Source organism: Monomorium pharaonis, unplaced genomic scaffold, assembly GCF_013373865.1.
Source record: "Monomorium pharaonis isolate MP-MQ-018 unplaced genomic scaffold, ASM1337386v2 scaffold_480, whole genome shotgun sequence".
NCBI classification, from domain to species: Eukaryota; Metazoa; Arthropoda; class Insecta; order Hymenoptera; family Formicidae; genus Monomorium; species Monomorium pharaonis.
In genome coordinates, this window is record NW_023415781.1 from 1 (window position 1) to 17,382 (window position 17,382).

Sequence of the window (17,382 nt, forward strand, 5' to 3'; positions counted from 1 at the left end):
GGTGCCGAAAGAGACAAAAGTTTTATGGATTTATAGGAAAACGTTCCGAAACGAATCGGTAGATAAAATGTTTTATAGTAACCGATAATACCTTGATGTATTTGTGATATACGTAGACGCATATCTGCGTGAATCTGCGTTTCGTGATGAATTTTACAGAATCGCAGGATTCGCACGTGGTGAACATATACGATTAATGATTTCTAATGTGAAATTTGATATATGCCACGTGTCGCTAAAAATCCGAATTTTTTGTAGTCCAATACAAGATAAACAAGATCAACGCTACAAATATTTTATTCGTTTACAATCAATATCAGTAAATCAAATCAAGCTATAGATAAACATGTAAAGAGTTACTTGTTCTATCGAGATAATTTTACAGATTCTATAACCAATTAAATAGTGAAGACATATTAATATATGTAGGATTTTATCATTTTAAATTTCGTCGATTACACATAATTAAAGTTTAGAGTACATAAGAATTTTTAGTATATAAGAAAGTTTTAAAAAAATAAAAAAATAAAATTTTTTCAGAGGATGTATACATAAGATAAAACTTTATTCCCTTATTTATTGCTATTGTTTTATCTTTGAAAATATACCGTTTATGTAAGAAAATATACAATAACTACACAATCTCTCTCTCTCTTTTCTCTCGCACTCGCTTTCTTTCTCTACTTCGCGAGACCCAATATAATTATCAACTTTAAACACTTTTTTATTCAGAATAAAAATTGAGCAACGTCAGAAATAATGGTGCTTCCTGTATCCGTGAAAATTTTTAAAATGTAACGACTTCGACTTCGACTTCGACTTTGTGACAGAATTTGCGAAAGAACCATATGGTACAACGCACATGCACACGAAACGCATGCTCATCAAACTCATTCTTTCCTTTTATGTAATACGCAGCTCGACGCACGTATGCCATGTAAAAGGACGTAGAGCCAACGTTAGCGTAATTGTACTTGTTTCGTGTTTATTACGAGCTCGCATAACGCTACGTGGTAAGCGTAACAGAGAGATACGGGCTAACAAGCTACGGTTTACAAGGCAAATGCAATCGTTCCACTCCTATAAGCGAGGCTCACAACGTGGATCGACCGGAAATAGGATTATCTCTTCCGAATGTTTAGAATGTATGATAGGATGTCATTGGTTAAAGTGGGCAAGTCGATAAAGGGCTGAAATCGATTGCGGCGATAGCGGGACATGCGTGTTCATCGTGCCATATTGATGTTACCGCATGATAATCGAATTACAGACGTAACGTCGACATTTTCACATACTTTCTCACTTAATGAAATATTAAAAAATTGCACATAACTACATCGAAAAAATTTTTTGTCAAAATTTACCCTCAAAATCTGGTAATTGTGGGATAATGTATAACCTCGAGAAATTTTACTATACTTTTAGTACATTTTACTAAAAGTTATAATAAAATTCCTCACACATTATCCCACAATTACTAAATTTTGAGGATAAATTTTAAGAGAAAATTCTCTCCATGTAAAATTAAAGCATTTTTTAATCGTAACATATATTATTAAATATATATATTTGAAATCAAATCATTGTAAATAAAGTGTATCGAACTCTCTAATTTGTGAATTTTATTTTTGCGACAATCTTAGATTTTAGCATTTTTTGTTTTTCAGACACGGAATTCTTTTTACTGATTACAGAAACAAGCGCAAAAAACTACATATCTATTCTTTTCCTATTTACTTTTTTGAATGCAACTTTTTCTCACAGCTCCGTAACAGACAATTTTAAGATACACGTGCATTAAATTATAAAAACCTCGAGTTCTTTCTATTTCTTCAGGAAATAGAATATACAAATCATTATAAAGATACACTTGGATAATAATTAATTAGTTATATAGTACATATCGCAAACTTGCTACACAGCTTTCAAAAAACGACAGTTGGAGTCGTAAACAGTAACATACTAAATTAGTGACTTGTTTTACTAGTTTATTATATATCTTGTAAGTGCGTGTTTGTTAATTGCAAGAGAGAGAAAGAGAGAGAGAGAGAGAGAGAGAGAGAGAGAGAGAAAGAGAGAGATCTAAATACATTTTACGCTACTACCAGACAAGCATTTATAAATAATATTTTGTGTCGTTGTCTATTAAATTCATTGAATTGAACTTTTTTTATGCATGATAAATTTCTCAAACAAAATTGACATTTTTGAGATACTATTATTAGATAAATCCCGGAAATATAAGCAATCGAAAAATTTCGGTATTTTCAAACATGAAGTATGAATATAATAAATAAATAATTTTTGTATAACAAGGTGTATGACAATAAAAAAGAAAAATCAATAGAGGATTAACAAACGCAATTTGTGTTATGTATGCAAATAAAAAGATTAAAAGAATATGTGTGATTAATAAATTTTACCGTAATCCATTCTATGTTCGACAATTTATTTCCTAAGGCTATTATTACATCTTTGCCCCATTAACAATGCAAAAGGAAAAAAAATATTTTTCGAAAAGAAAAGCGTGCACCGTCGCCATTAATAGTACCAATTACTCCAAAAAGGATTCCAGAGCTAATTCGTTCATTTATCGTCATGTATAATTCAGTTGAAAAATTAACGCTCAAGAATATATATGCACAATAAAATGTAGTTTATCAGTTGATGTCGGGAAAACTTTATTCTGATAAAAACGTCCAGCATAATTAATCTATAAATTAAACAAACTTTTTTAAAATACAAATCTAATTCTTTTTATATAAATAAATTTATAAATTTTATATAAAATCTTATATGTCGAAAAAATTTTATATATTTTGTATCAGCATTATTGCGTATCATATACTCTTTACAAGTTTTTTATTGAGATTTGAAAAAAAGCTTTTCCATGCTTCTCTATTGAATATCTGCTTCAGAAATATGATGTGCAGCAAAACATCCAAAACATTCCAGCGTTTTATAGCAAGGAAAAGTCTCGGAAAGGTTCGCCCTTACTTCACAAGTAATATATCGCAAAACGATCGCATTGCAGCTAATATTACTCGATCGAATTCTCGGAATTTCATTTAGCATCAACATTTTTTAATTGAAGCTAGAAAAAAGAATTTTAGAGCCACGATAAATCTTCAAACGCCCATCATTGCGCCTGAATGCATATCATTATAAAAGATCGTGCTTATAATAAAGCTGTTCGTTCAGCATCCGTAATGTGACGATAATATAAGGTTCTTTTCACTTTTTTCGTCCAAAGATTACATGTTATCGAGAAATACGTAATAGCGACGTGAATGTTAAACAAACGTAACGCTAAACACATTTTATGACTTAAACACAATTAAATTTAGGACCCCTCTCTAAAAAACAAGAGTATCCAGTTTGACTATTTTGGACAGTTTGGATAGTAATGATTGGAAACTTACTTAGAAACGCAGCAGGCATTGGAAACAAAGAATCAATTTTTTACGATTTTTCATTCTTTCAAAATATTTAATCGTTTTCTAGCACTAATCTTAATCGAAAAAAATGCTAATCATACATGTTTAAAAACTGTTGGGAAAACCAGTAGTGACAGATATTATGACTGTTTTATTCTGTGCGAGATAAACATAATACAAGCTACAAGAATATAACAAGATTAAATGCAAAACCGGAATATTATTTTGCGCGACTGATATTACGATTAAAAATATGAGATTTTAATTAACGATACAAAAGACATTTTATACCATTGTAATCTCCATCGAATAATGATTCACAACTGGTGTGTTCTAGACATTAAAAAATAAATAAATTAAGATAAAAATCTCTTTCTTCAGTGAGAGAGAATGTTTTCCGTTTAACAATTTTTTTGCGAATGCGCGGAATATTTCTGTTTGTATGCTGGATAAAAATGTAAATCTTCAATCATAAAAGCAATTATCTTCCCGTTTCACTCGCGACCGTTACAAAGTCGGCTGCGAAGCAGCCGAAAGATATAACGGATATTTCGACGATAAAAAAAGTCTTTTACCTTTGTTTAGTTAGGGAAATGTTCATTTACTCGAGAATTGAATTATTCTAATTTCCAGCACACGAGAATGCAATAAAAAGATTACAGCGTTTACCTTAACGAGTATAGGCGATGTCGTATTCTTTTTATTCGCGCACGAATTTCAAATTATCACCCGAAAGTTGGCTCTTTATTCTTTTTTTTTTTGCTTATTCCGAAGGTATTTATCCGCTTTATAACATTAATGTTACGAATTCTTTAGCAGAGTCGTTTGCAGCGCAATTTCATGTATACATAAAATCTTTTATTAAGCATGAAAACTATGTGCATTGTTATCAGTGTGGCTTCTAACGTTGATAGCGATCGTTACCGCGGAAACTTGCGCTCCATTTTGCACACGTTCACCATAATGTGCAGCTGTGTACGCATGTGTTAATTCTACGGTCTTAAGTACTCCAGACCTTTCAGATAAAATCTGTACCGCAAACGAAATTTCAAGAGGCCAAAAGGGTAAAAAGAGAAATTACGCGATAAATCTACCGTGTCTTCGACGAGAACGGAATGTTACTCAATATTCGTAGCTGCGATCGGAAAACTGATGAGATTTGTGGCCGGTGCATGCTGCACGTGTTTCTCCGCGAAATATATGCGTTAGTGCGACGAAGATACCTATTTCCTTTTCCCTCGCAAAGGATTCACCTCTGAGAAAACGCGGCGGGAACTTGCGCAAGTTGGTAACTTGCAGCATTGAGTGCTCTCTGGATTAAATTCGTGACTCCTGCGAGCTATTCGATATCCCGCCGCGAGCGATTCGGAGTTTCTTATGTCGAAAAGTGAGGCATTAAAACGATAACATTATCTACCCTTGAAATTTAATTTGTGAAAAGCCGTAAATTTCTTCAATCGCTTATAACCCAAAGTTATTGACTTTTCGACATATACTTTTGCATATCGACACGTACTAAAGTCTTTAAATTCTCTCTAATAATTCATCTCTGAAGTAAACTCCAACATTATTAGAAACTTAAATATATATTGTTATTCGGATAATTCAGTTCAATTACTTGCACAACTTTAATTCCATATTTCACTCATATCGCCGCTGATTCCCACTAAAAATGTTTGACACATATCTACAGTAATCTCGAGTAACTCAATTTAGCTTTATTACATACTTCGAAAAATTGTTTCGTGTTTCATTATTTTCATTGCAATATATCGCGTAATATTGCATTTTATTTATTTTATTATTTTTATAATCACAGCTGTAATAGCGCACGTCACGATTATATTTTATTGAAAAAAAATATTCATAATCTTTCCATCATCGCTATTACAAGGCATTATTTTATTAATTGTTTCTCATCAAATTGAACTTTTTATCAGACGCTCACGATATCCATTATAGAATGCAAGAGAGATACTCGAGAGAGATTTGCTTTCTCCACTTCTAGTGATTGCTTCAACCTGACGCATCTAAACAATGTGAGTCTGTTGAATCTGCCATACAATTTCAACTAAACCACTTTCCGAATAAATTTGTTGCTTCATATATTTTGAATATATTAAATTTTGTGTTTTCGTACAAAACAATGTCTTAGTTTAAAAAAATTAAATTATTTAATAATATAATTTTTTCTAAATTTGAAACCAAATTTTTAATTAATAAAAAGATTGGAAAACATCATTATTTCTCGTAACTCTTCAATTTTTGATAATTTTATATGGAAATTAACGAGTAAAATAATTTTGCTGAAACCTACTTAAAATTAATTAAATTAAGTAATAATTGAATAAGCTATTTATTTTCATCTCGAAAATTTAATTAGCGTAAAATCTTTATTTTCTCGTGTTTATGATTAAAAGCTTAATGTTTTATTCTTTTTGAAGAGATTTTAAATTATAAAAGATACAGTACGTAAAGAATTATTTCATTGTAATTTTTTATTTAAAAAAATGTGTTTTAATTAATAGTGTATTTAAATATTAATTTCTAATAATACAGTTTATACTTTGTTTTTATGGGAATTATATTTCTCTGTACTTTATTTTAATGCATATACATAATAGTTAAAAAAAAAGAACAAAATGCAGGACATGTATTTCCCAACTGCGACGTAAACAAATATCCCCAAAATACATATATGTTGATTTTTGCCTTCTATCACTGGTAAATAAGCAAATTTTATTTTTGTAAAATGTATGCGCTTTTTAATTTCAAATATTAATTTTCCCTACTTTATCCCGTAATCAAACAGAATTAGTATTTACCAATGTAAAATTGAAAAATACGATATATTAAACATTAACGTAAAAGTAAATTATTAATAAATTTTGGATGCATTTATCTTTAATAATATATATATTTTTTATTCGATCGTGCGTTTATATGAAATACAACTTGATAAATAAAGAAAGTTATTGCCAATTTTTAATAATAAAATTTGACATTTATTAATAAAAATTAATTCGTTTGCTGGATAACCGAAAATCTTTTACACGCAAAATAATGAGATCTTTCGATTGAGAAATATGTAAGATATATTAATTATTATAATAATTACAATTTTTAGCATTTCATAAAATTTCTTATAAAATAGCGAAAAACGAAGAACTTTTTCCCGAAAAGAATCGTGGATTAAATCGAAAAGCGTAAGAACTATTTGATAAAATGACCAGATGAAAAAAAAAAGTACCCTCGCGAGTAGATTGCGTTATTCTTGAACCTAAGTAGATAAAATCTACATAAACAGATTACTTCCATTGTACCTACTGACGCACGTTTCGTCCTAAGTTCGTAATATTTTATCACTATTAGAGCGGTGATGTTTTTCACACGAGTTTTGCCTAGCTTGACACGTTTCATACATCGTTGGTCTTTCTGTATCAGAGCTGTGTAGGTTAAGAATGATAACCCGTCCGCCGTTAGTGACACGGCATTAACTTTTTCTCTTTGCAGCAAAGGCTTTTGTTTCGTAACCCAATCGGTGTTCTACGTGTCACCTGACGTTTCGCCAATTAACGTGACTTTGTCGCACCGAGTTCGATGCACTCCTTGATCAATCTGTTTGAATACTTGGAAGATTGGATTTGCTCGCTTGCATCGATTTACGCGTTTTATATGTCGCTATTTAAAAAAAAACGTGTAATTAACATTTCCGACAGAATTGATATTTTTATTCACCATGCGAATTTATAGCTGAAAAAAAATTATTCGTGTTTATAACGAAACGATTGTTGCTTTATTTCAATTTGGTATCGACTCTTTTCAATTTCAAGTAAATGAGCACAATACTTTTGAGTCGTTTTATACAGTCTTTGCATATTATTATCCCTCAATCGCATCAACTTTCTTATGACCGACTTGTAGTTCCAACATCCCCTATCGTTCGGAAATGTGTATCGATTTACCTTCTCCTTCCCTCTCGCCACGAAAGAAACGGCATTGTCATGGAGAAGAAATAGTATTGTTATGAAAATATTGTTCCTTAATCGAATGTATTATCAAAGGCAAGTAGAGAAACAGTTCTTATTCGATTCGCGGTCGGACTACTCTCTATAGAATGAGGCGATGTGAGTTCTTTTCCCGTGGGCGAGGGTGCTTGTGTGTCTATGTCACTAAATCTTACGAAGTGTTTCTATCGGAATTGGGGTCAGGAGTTATTTTCTCGGTGACAGATTGAATGTTGCGTTATCTTAAAGGTTCGTCATGGTGCTTGATCGCTTCAAGCGATCGTATCGTTTTAAAATGGACCACCGGACTTGAACATCGTGACAATCTTCTGATGCCCGTTTTTAGCACAATTTTCCTCTCCTTGAGTTTCTGTAGTAAGCAATTGAAGACATAACTGTTTTTTTTTCTTTTAAAACGTGTAAAGATAATACCTGATGTTTCTGTTTTCAAAAAAATTGTTTTATTAAATATATAATTTCTTAAAAAAATTAATTTATTATATTAAATTTTTAAAAATATATAACTGCAACAATTACGTTTGCAGAAAACAACTTCATATAATAAAATTAAACAATTTTGCAAAATAATAGAATGTAGAATCTATTTAAAAAGTTTATTAAAAAATACGATAAACAAATTAAAAAACTATTTTTCTTTCTATTAATTTTTTCTCTGTATTCGCTAAATAATTAACATATAACAAAACAGAAAATTTTCGCTTTTTCAATATTAATACAAAATTTACATTTGTAAAGAATATATATATTATCCTACAATTTTGTATATTTAAAATCTATCTCTTAAAAAATACATAAATCTAATGAGTTAACATCTTTGTAAAAAAAACTCTATATTTGATAACGTATTTTCTCAAAAACAGAAATATTAGCAAACTTGCTTTCCCAAAAGACGAATTAAGCTTTTAGAAACACAATTAAAATCCTGCAGAGACTGATTCATCTTGTTTCCGGTTATATACCTCAGTGTTACGTGTAACACCCAAGCTTCCCACATGGCTACCTACGCATATCATAGGAATAATTAATACGTTGTAAAAAGTTCATATCACGTGTCCCACACGAGCAGTTGGGTAAATCAAATGTGCAAGATGGAAAATACCGTATTTAGATATATCGTATAAATATAACGTATTTAGATGTCAGAGTTTATACGGGATTAATTTGCCATAACACAAAATCAAAAGGATATAAAATATTGGAAGAGGAGATTTTTCGTTATCTCGGTAAAAATGAAATTGCCACTTCAATAGCGATAATGAACCTGTATAATATGATTTGAAGCAGGGGCACAATATCAATGAAAAATTGATCCACTAATGCAGCGCAAGTATTTGCATGACCGACATACGTGATTATTATACAGGACGATTCCTAAGTAGGTAGAACAAATTTAAGGGGTATTTCTTAATTTATTTTATAAAAAAAGGTTTTATAAATATATATAGAAATACCAAATGTACACACACTTTATTAAAAAAAAATTTTATCTTTATCAGCTTTGATATCTTGTGCATTTTGAAAATTCTAACAAAAAATTTAAGGAAAAATTCTTTCATTTGTGCAAAAAGGAACACAATATATTCTAGAGTGCTTTGTTTTCAAAATACAAGTCAAAAAGATAAATAAAAATTTTAAGAGTGTAAAAAATGCTTAGTAGTATTTTATTCAAATAAATATGTATGTGTACACACACATACACACAGAATTTCCTACGATCATTCATTGCTATTCTAGAGTCATTGATATTCTAGCGTTTCGCTTGGTCAAGTTGTGCAAGCCGATCTCATTATGCAATCCGCTCGTCAATGTAATTTCTAAATGAATTTACAGATAATTAGTGAGTATATGACATCGCTGCGACAAACCGGAAGGACGTCCGGTTAACGTCGAATTCGATTTACTATCGCAATCGGAGTGTGAGCATTTCTGATTTGAATAAGTTAGTGCGTGGGGTTATAACACTTGATATCTCATATATCTTCTTTAACAACAGTCATTTTGTATAAACAGATACATTGATAATAAGTTAACGATTAATGACTTTTTAAAGCCTTTATCTTATCCTAAAGAATGTTCAGAAACAATCCCATTATCTGCTGGTATAATTGTAGTTGCTTTTAATTATTCCCTAACATTAAGTGAAAACTTGAACTTGAAACTAAATTTTTCTTAAATCTCGAGTTGACATTCATAGAAAAAAATTAGGCTCGTTATAAGCAATTTAAAATTCTGGTTAGTTCCAGAAGCTATCAAACATCCGCCGAAAGTCCTTGGTGTACCTTTTTTGTACTCTCTGTCCTCTCGCGGGATTGAGCTGTTAACTTCGTAACTTTCTTACGGATAAAGATTCTCTACTTCTAAATTTTTAAGAGAAATGAAAAAAGTGATGCAGGAGGAAACTGATTCAAACGGGTGCAACGATGGAGAAATCGAGTTTGGGATCGACTTATATTAATAGTCGGTCTGATAAAGGCAGTATGCTTCGATAACAATACCGATAATTGGCCATCGTCAATCGTGTTGATTTTTTCGCATGAATGCAGCATTCTTACTAAAGATAGAGAGAGATGATATCTAACAGTAAATCATTTCTCATTTATAAAAAAGATGTCCCATCACATTCAGCTATCTACTGAGCTTATTGTGTCGCTAACTCATTTATCGAGATTTTGAAGTTTAGATTATCCCTCGAGTAAAGATTTATGTATTTTATCCGGGTATCGCGGATTTCAGATAACAAATTCAAGAAGTCGAAAAATTGAAAATAGATTTGCAAAAAAATATATTTAGAATCAATTGCTATCAGTTAATTCTATGAACGTATTATCGTGAGGTAATAAATAAAACCTGAAAAGAGAAGTACAGAAACATTTGATTTTGACAATACATCATATTGCAGATATTTATAATATTTGTAATTAACAATTATAATTATGACTGAATAAAAAGTGTTGCAATTATAGTGAAAGCTGATTACACTTTAATTACAATTAAGAAAACACGATTAGTTTTTCATGATTGCTTCTTTAATTGTAATTATATCTCATCCAAACAAGCAAATATTTCAGGCAAACAAATTGATCAACATTATCGATTACAATTATTCGCTGACATTACGGATACCAGTACTTCGTGATCGATATATACCAATAAACCTAATTTCATGACTGCAGGCTACAAAACGGAGAATTTATGGCATAATAGATCTTCACTGGTTACAAATTAAGCCAGAGATTACGCCTATGATTTTGATCTTGATTATTTGCCAAGATTTAATATTAAATATAAAATTATATTAAATATTCGTATAAAAATAATTATACCTTTGTTAATTTTACTTATTTTTTTTCAGTTTAAATATTTTAATCACTGTTAACAAATTCCTCTTATCTTGTATGATAAAATAGTATGTACTAGTATTTAAATAAGTTTGATAAAATCAATATTTTAAAGATCAAATATTTTTTAGATAATCGATAGCAAGATAATTATATTTTCATTTCTCTTGAGATGATTACACACTTGTGTTGAATATCACGTGCAGTTAATGCAGATATTCATAGTATCATAAATCATATGTCTGCGTGGCGGACGTATGTCGAAACGAGCGCAAATTAATTGTTACCAATTTACATACTGATCGGAGAGACTCGGCGTATACTTTCAAGATCTTTCGAACACGAATAGTGCAGATCGAGAACGTGCCGTTGCATGGATGACACACACGAAACCCCGTATGACTAATGCAAAAAGTGATTGAAGTGATACGTGGAATTAATTGCGGGCTGCGTCGAGATAATCAGCGTAGAAACGCCCGGCTCTTTGAATTCTAATTGTTCCACCAAAAGCAGTAATTAAATTCATCTAGCGGAAAACCGAATGTAAGCGAAGTTAAAAAAGCAAAGCCGCGGTAGAAGTATATTAGCCGTAGTAATTAATTTCATAAACTCAAGCGATTCGACAAGGAACATAATGGCAGTCAAAGCCGAAAAACAATATGTATAAAATACATAAAGAGAACTTTGGCGAGTACTTTGTAGCGTAAAGCGTATGGTTTATATTTATTCTTTTATATTTATTCTCTTTATGCGCATACCTTTTACATTTAAGTTTAATAGCTTTCATGTTACATGGAAAATGAATGTTCTGACATGTTGTATACGATGTTCCTATATGTCAGAGATTAATAAAATATTTTCTCATTATGCTTATTATAGAATTATACAGTTTGAATTATACAGAAAATTATACAGTTTGACATATAGTGACAACAGAAACAATTTGCAGTTTATTCTCAATTATAATTTAGTAGGTAAATAAATATCTGAAATTAAAATTTGTTCAAAATATAATTTGAAATAATTAAATTAATGTTAAGTTATAATAAAAATAATGAGTAAATAGATCTTTAAAGACAAATACAAAATTAAAAAATCTTTGTTTGACAGAGAATAATAATCGTTTCTTATAAATAATTATAAAATAACGGTTATTAAAGCATTTTTGTACACGGAATAAATTTTATATTAATTTATCACTGTTTTAGGCAGCATTATATTACAAATCAGATTAATTAATCCTGTTCAGAGATAACCCAGATGATTTTTCGACTTTGAATTAATCGGCCAATTTTGCATTTCATTTAATTATGCAATTATAAATTTCACATTATATCATTATTAATGTTAGGAAACACGAAACTATATTTGTATCGCTAATTATGTATTAAATAAATCTACTCGTTCCAGTTTAATAACGCAAGTAATTAATAACAACTGTGTAATTACTGAATTATAATAAAACACTAGTTAATGATGTAAAAGTTTGATGACAAGTTCACCCTTAATTTAATTCTATTTAAGGCTAAAGATTGAAATTTAACCGAGATAGTTGCACTTCTTCTCTCAATAATGTGTGAAACTCGATCTTTATACACATCTCTCTCCCCAAAAAATAAATCACTGTAATATTCCCTTGGAAAAAAATAGTCGTATCACGCTGCTTTAACGAATAAATCTATCCATTCATAACGTCAAAAGTTATCTACAGCTTACGTAGAACACATTTAGTAAATTTTACTACAATAACAGTATTGTTACTAGATAATTTCTGATCATAAAAATACATCATGAAAATACGTTTTTAATTAATTATGAAAAACTTAAACAAACACTAAAGCAAATGTAAAAATAGATAAACATAAAATGTAAAAATAGATAAATATATGTTTATATATTTTCATGTTTGATTTTGGAAGATTGAAGGATTAAAGAATATATCGTTTATAAATAAAAACCCGATTTGTGAAGCAGTTTCAACTGCATGCAAAATTATTCCGCAGAAAAGTTTTAAACTGGTATAAAAAGTAATGAAGAGGTAAAAGTTAGAATACTAATGGATAACCATTCTTCGCGGTTTGTTGGAATTTAAATTTAAAGTTTAGCAGAAAAAATGACAAAACGGATGAATAAATATTGAAAACAAATTAACACAATCGGACAATTTTATAAAAATTTTTTAAATTGTCGATTTTTAATTATTGATAAGATAATCATTGACAAGAGGTATACACAATTAATTAAAAAGTTAAATATACGTAAAACTTCACAATATAAATGATAAGATGTCCTAAATTTTTAATATTTAATTTGACGAATATTTTGACGTATAAATTTTAATCAAAACAATAAAAATTCGATGTAAAAAAGTTGATTGAAAAGTTACGATACTGCGTCGCACAATATCGAAATGGCAAATGCTCCGATAGTTTCATATAAAATAATTTTGCTTTCGACAGGTAGGCGTGTAACAATATTTTTGTAACTTTATATTCTCAGATGAAAAGCCCAGGCAAAAAGAAAAACAGAAAGTTATCTTCGTAAAAGACTGTATCGATAAATTGTATCTTTTTATTACATCTCGTATGGTTTATATAGATTTTTCAATATATTATATTTTATGGATTAATTTATTTATTTTACGAATTAAATCCGTGAAGAACAAAAGCAAAATTAACATTTTCTTTTCTAAAGCTCATAATAAAGGTGAATAAACTTCTCATCTTTCATCATGCGAATATTAAACGCTAGTTTAAGACGTCTATTATCTCTCTTGTCTGTAATCACAATTTAATATGCCGTGGCAATTTTAATGTTACTTAAATATGTCACACACTTTTGTCTGGGAATAATACACAATAAAATGGAAAACAGAGATTGCCTTTGTAATGTTTAATGTAACAAAAAATTAAGATATATACTACAGTAAATTTCCATACAAAGAGATTAATAAAAGTCAAACACATAATATATTACTCTCTAAAAATCAGTTATTCTATCTTTGAATAAACTATAATGGTAATACATTTAATGAATTAGTGTCTATGTCTATACACAGTATACACAGTCATATAAAGATCGAGTGTGTAGAGGTATAGACATTAGATAATTTACCACACAGTTTATCCGGAGATGAAACAATCAGCCCTAAGAAAATATTTCTCAGATTAAAAAAAAGAGCAGAAATCTCATTTTATCACTTTCCTGCAAGACAAGTCAAATTTAACACAATTAACCAGCTTAATTAGTGCAAATATCGATTAATATATCACGATAGATGTAATTATAAAAAATCGAATCGATCTCTCTGTATAGCAGCTCGATAATAGAAAATAAATCAAGCTGCAATGTTAATTCCAATTACGAGTTGTACCGAAATCTGACTCACCTCGTCGCGTCCTGGCCAACAAAATCGATTTGCGTTCGTGCCATTACAGCGTTTTGCTTCTCTCCCGGCGATCCCTCGCTTCGGACAACGTACATTAGAATGCTCATGACGACGAGGAATTTCGGGATCGCGGATACAGATGAGAGACGCGGCACAACACGACAGCCCGCCACCTTTGTTTTGCGCGTTTTGCCACCGCTGTCCCCGCTAATTTGTCACCGGTGCACCACGCGCGGAATAATGATGAACGAAGTCGCCCTAATGAATTTTTTCCACCGACAAATAGCACGACATGGTGAAATAAGGCGGGTGTGTTTGCCAAGATTAAAATTTCCTCGTTTCTCCTCGGCTGTCTTATTAGCGCGTCGAGAGCCCCACGAATGCATAGAAGGTTCTGGCGCAAATATTGCCGTTAATGCGGTATAACGACCAATTGTTTAATTGTCCGTCGCGTGCAGATTCGTTCACGCAATTACGATAAAGCGAATGTCGTTGTCGTCCTTTAGTTGTCAGACACCGATTGTGTATCACCGTTGCGACGGAAACTCCACATTAATCCGTTGGCTATTTCATGGTGTCCTCTTCTTCCCTTCTCATTTTTCTTACTTCGTAATTGCACGTGAAAGAGACGTCTCGATTCACCACACACACACACACACATACACACACACACACACAAAGTTTTTCCTGTCGAAGGCGACCCGCAAGAATAATCAACAATTTAATACAAAATTACGCATACGTCCATTATTACGTTCCGCGCATTGTCCTTCGAACGTGATTATTTTCTCGGACGTAAGCGTTTCTTAATCGTCTCTCTCTTGCGCACTTTGCATCCGACGCAGTTGACTTTGCAGTAAATTCGTAGAAAATAATTCTTTTCGTTTACCGCAATACGTACAATTCGGGACGGCGGAGTCTTAAGTAACGTCTTCTATCCACTATATTGCATGTAGTTTATCAATTCAACGACGTGGCATTTGACGTAACATTTTCGTGAGTTAAATCTCTTGAAAACGCTGAGGCATTCTTTCTTCATCATTTTCCATCATTTTCTTGATATTAAATTTACACTCTGTGTGTATATGTGTGTGTGTGTGCGAGATCGAAGAACATTGTTAATATTAAAGTTAATATCAACTATATTTCTTGTCTGGAGTTTTTATTATCGAATTTTATTGCGTATTAAACTGTCAAAACTTTCACGTTAATATTTAGCGACGTAGAAAAGATGTATTGTTTTAGTAAAAGCCCAGTCATAAAATGTCTGAATAAATATCGAATATAATAATAGATAATAATAATTATTATTATTATTATTATACGCGCAAAAAATTAAATCTTGTAAATGTTTTACATATTTCTAGTAAAGATGGAAAAAAGACCTTATGGTTCATATCGATTAGAAATTTCTGTATGATGTTAAACAAACGTGATTTTTGTTACAATCTTGTTAAATAGTATATCAATTATGATATGAATTAACGATTGCATGATTATCAAATTATTCACGTATCAATTAAAAGACGTGACAAGATAAACGTAACAATTATTGATTAATACGTGATTATAAAAAACGTATATATCTAATTGATAAATGCTATAAATATGTATATACATTTTTTATATAAACATAACATAATACAAAATTACAATATAACCTCAAGCAGTAATTAACAAGAAAAAGGATTGTTTTCAAAAATAAATAAATCATTTATTAATTAAATTTGCGAATCAAATTTTTGATAAAATAATCGATCAGATTTCAAATAAGATATATCTTAGATTTTGTGTTAATCAAATTGTGTTAATTGAATTAACAATTTAACGCAATCATGTGACGAAGGCAAGGATATTTTCCTGATGTATCAACCTAGCTAAATTTTTCATGGCGGAAGTCATGATTGTAAAATAAAAATTTCGACTGCGGTTATAAAAAAACTAACGAATAACGAATTGCGATTTGTACCTTTGTCGTATCACGGCATAATTTTTTTATCGATCTTAGAGACAATCTCATCTGCGGCACAATAATCTCAAACTTTGATGCTTATCGGCCAAAGTATCGGGTATGAATAGAATCGAAACGGGATCGCAATCGCACGAAAAACGTTTTCTCGCGAAGTTTTCATCCGTTTATTCTTAACGCGGAATAGCGTCGCGACGACGACGACGACGACGACGAGTTTCGCTGTTTCGCGCGGCACTGAGAAGCGCCGGTGGCTCATTCATCGTCGGCACCCCCGTGTACAACACGGCAGAGTTGGCGCAGGCTCGTTGCACCCTCGTCATTGCAACCGCGTCGGTCGCGTTGCTGCTCGTCCTTCGATCCCCGGTGGCATCGCCGACACGTCGCGTCGTCTCGTTGCAGGGAAGAGGAACAAGAGAAAGAAATCAAAAGAGAGGGAGAGAGCCCTCCGGAGCGTTTTCTATGGAGTGGAGGGCGAAACGAACGCGCGATCGAGGTGGCAAGCACCGCGATGATTTATCGCGCCCCTCGCGCGGAAAAAAGGCCAGAAACGCGGTATTCGCGGCCACTATTTATGGAATCCGAACGGGATTTCTCCGTGCCGCGCTAGCTACTCGGCGCGAAACGTCATGTTTTGTTTCGGGTAAATGTAGTAGAGGACCGGGAACGAAGTGATAACAAAAACGATGGGAAAAGTCCTCTTCCGCGCGAGCGGAAGTTTGAAGCGGAAATAAAAACCGATGTGATATTTACACTTGACTTTTACACATGATGAAAGCACTTGACGTTATACAGTTGTCCTCGTTGTCAGGAATGAGAGTAAGAATTAAAAAAAAAAAATTTGTAAGTGTAATTTTCCTGAAATAAATTTGCACATCATTTCCCTTATCTTCATGTAAAGAGGAAAGAAGTTTCGATAACAAACATTATCTGTTTCTAACTGCCCTACTAAATCGCCCTGCATGTTTTTGGCCATCTCAACGTTAATACAAATTGTACACTGAGAAAGAAAATAATTGATTCAACAAAACGTTTAGTTGCGGGCTGCCAACAAAAGATATACCTAATATAACAATATTTATTGTTAATGTAAGTGCAATGATGTTGATTGAGCTATTTGTATTGCAATACCGCATATTGTTGAATTGAATATACCTTTTGTTGGCAGCCCGCAATAAAAAAATTTTGTTGAATCAATTACTTTTTTTTTCTCAGTGTAGAT

The 17,382-nt window shown here is 31.5% G+C and overlaps 1 long non-coding RNA gene across 1 annotated transcript; it reads right to left on the reverse strand.

The window, feature by feature from the left end:
• Positions 1 to 15,069: 15,069 nt before the first annotated feature.
• On the reverse strand, positions 15,070 to 16,584 carry LOC118648510. Its single transcript, XR_004965317.1, has 2 exons — positions 16,161 to 16,584; positions 15,070 to 15,458 (listed from the first exon to the last, which is right to left on the reverse strand). It is a non-coding gene; the product is annotated as an uncharacterized LOC118648510 (long non-coding RNA).
• Between the last annotated feature and the right edge of the window lie 798 nt (positions 16,585 to 17,382).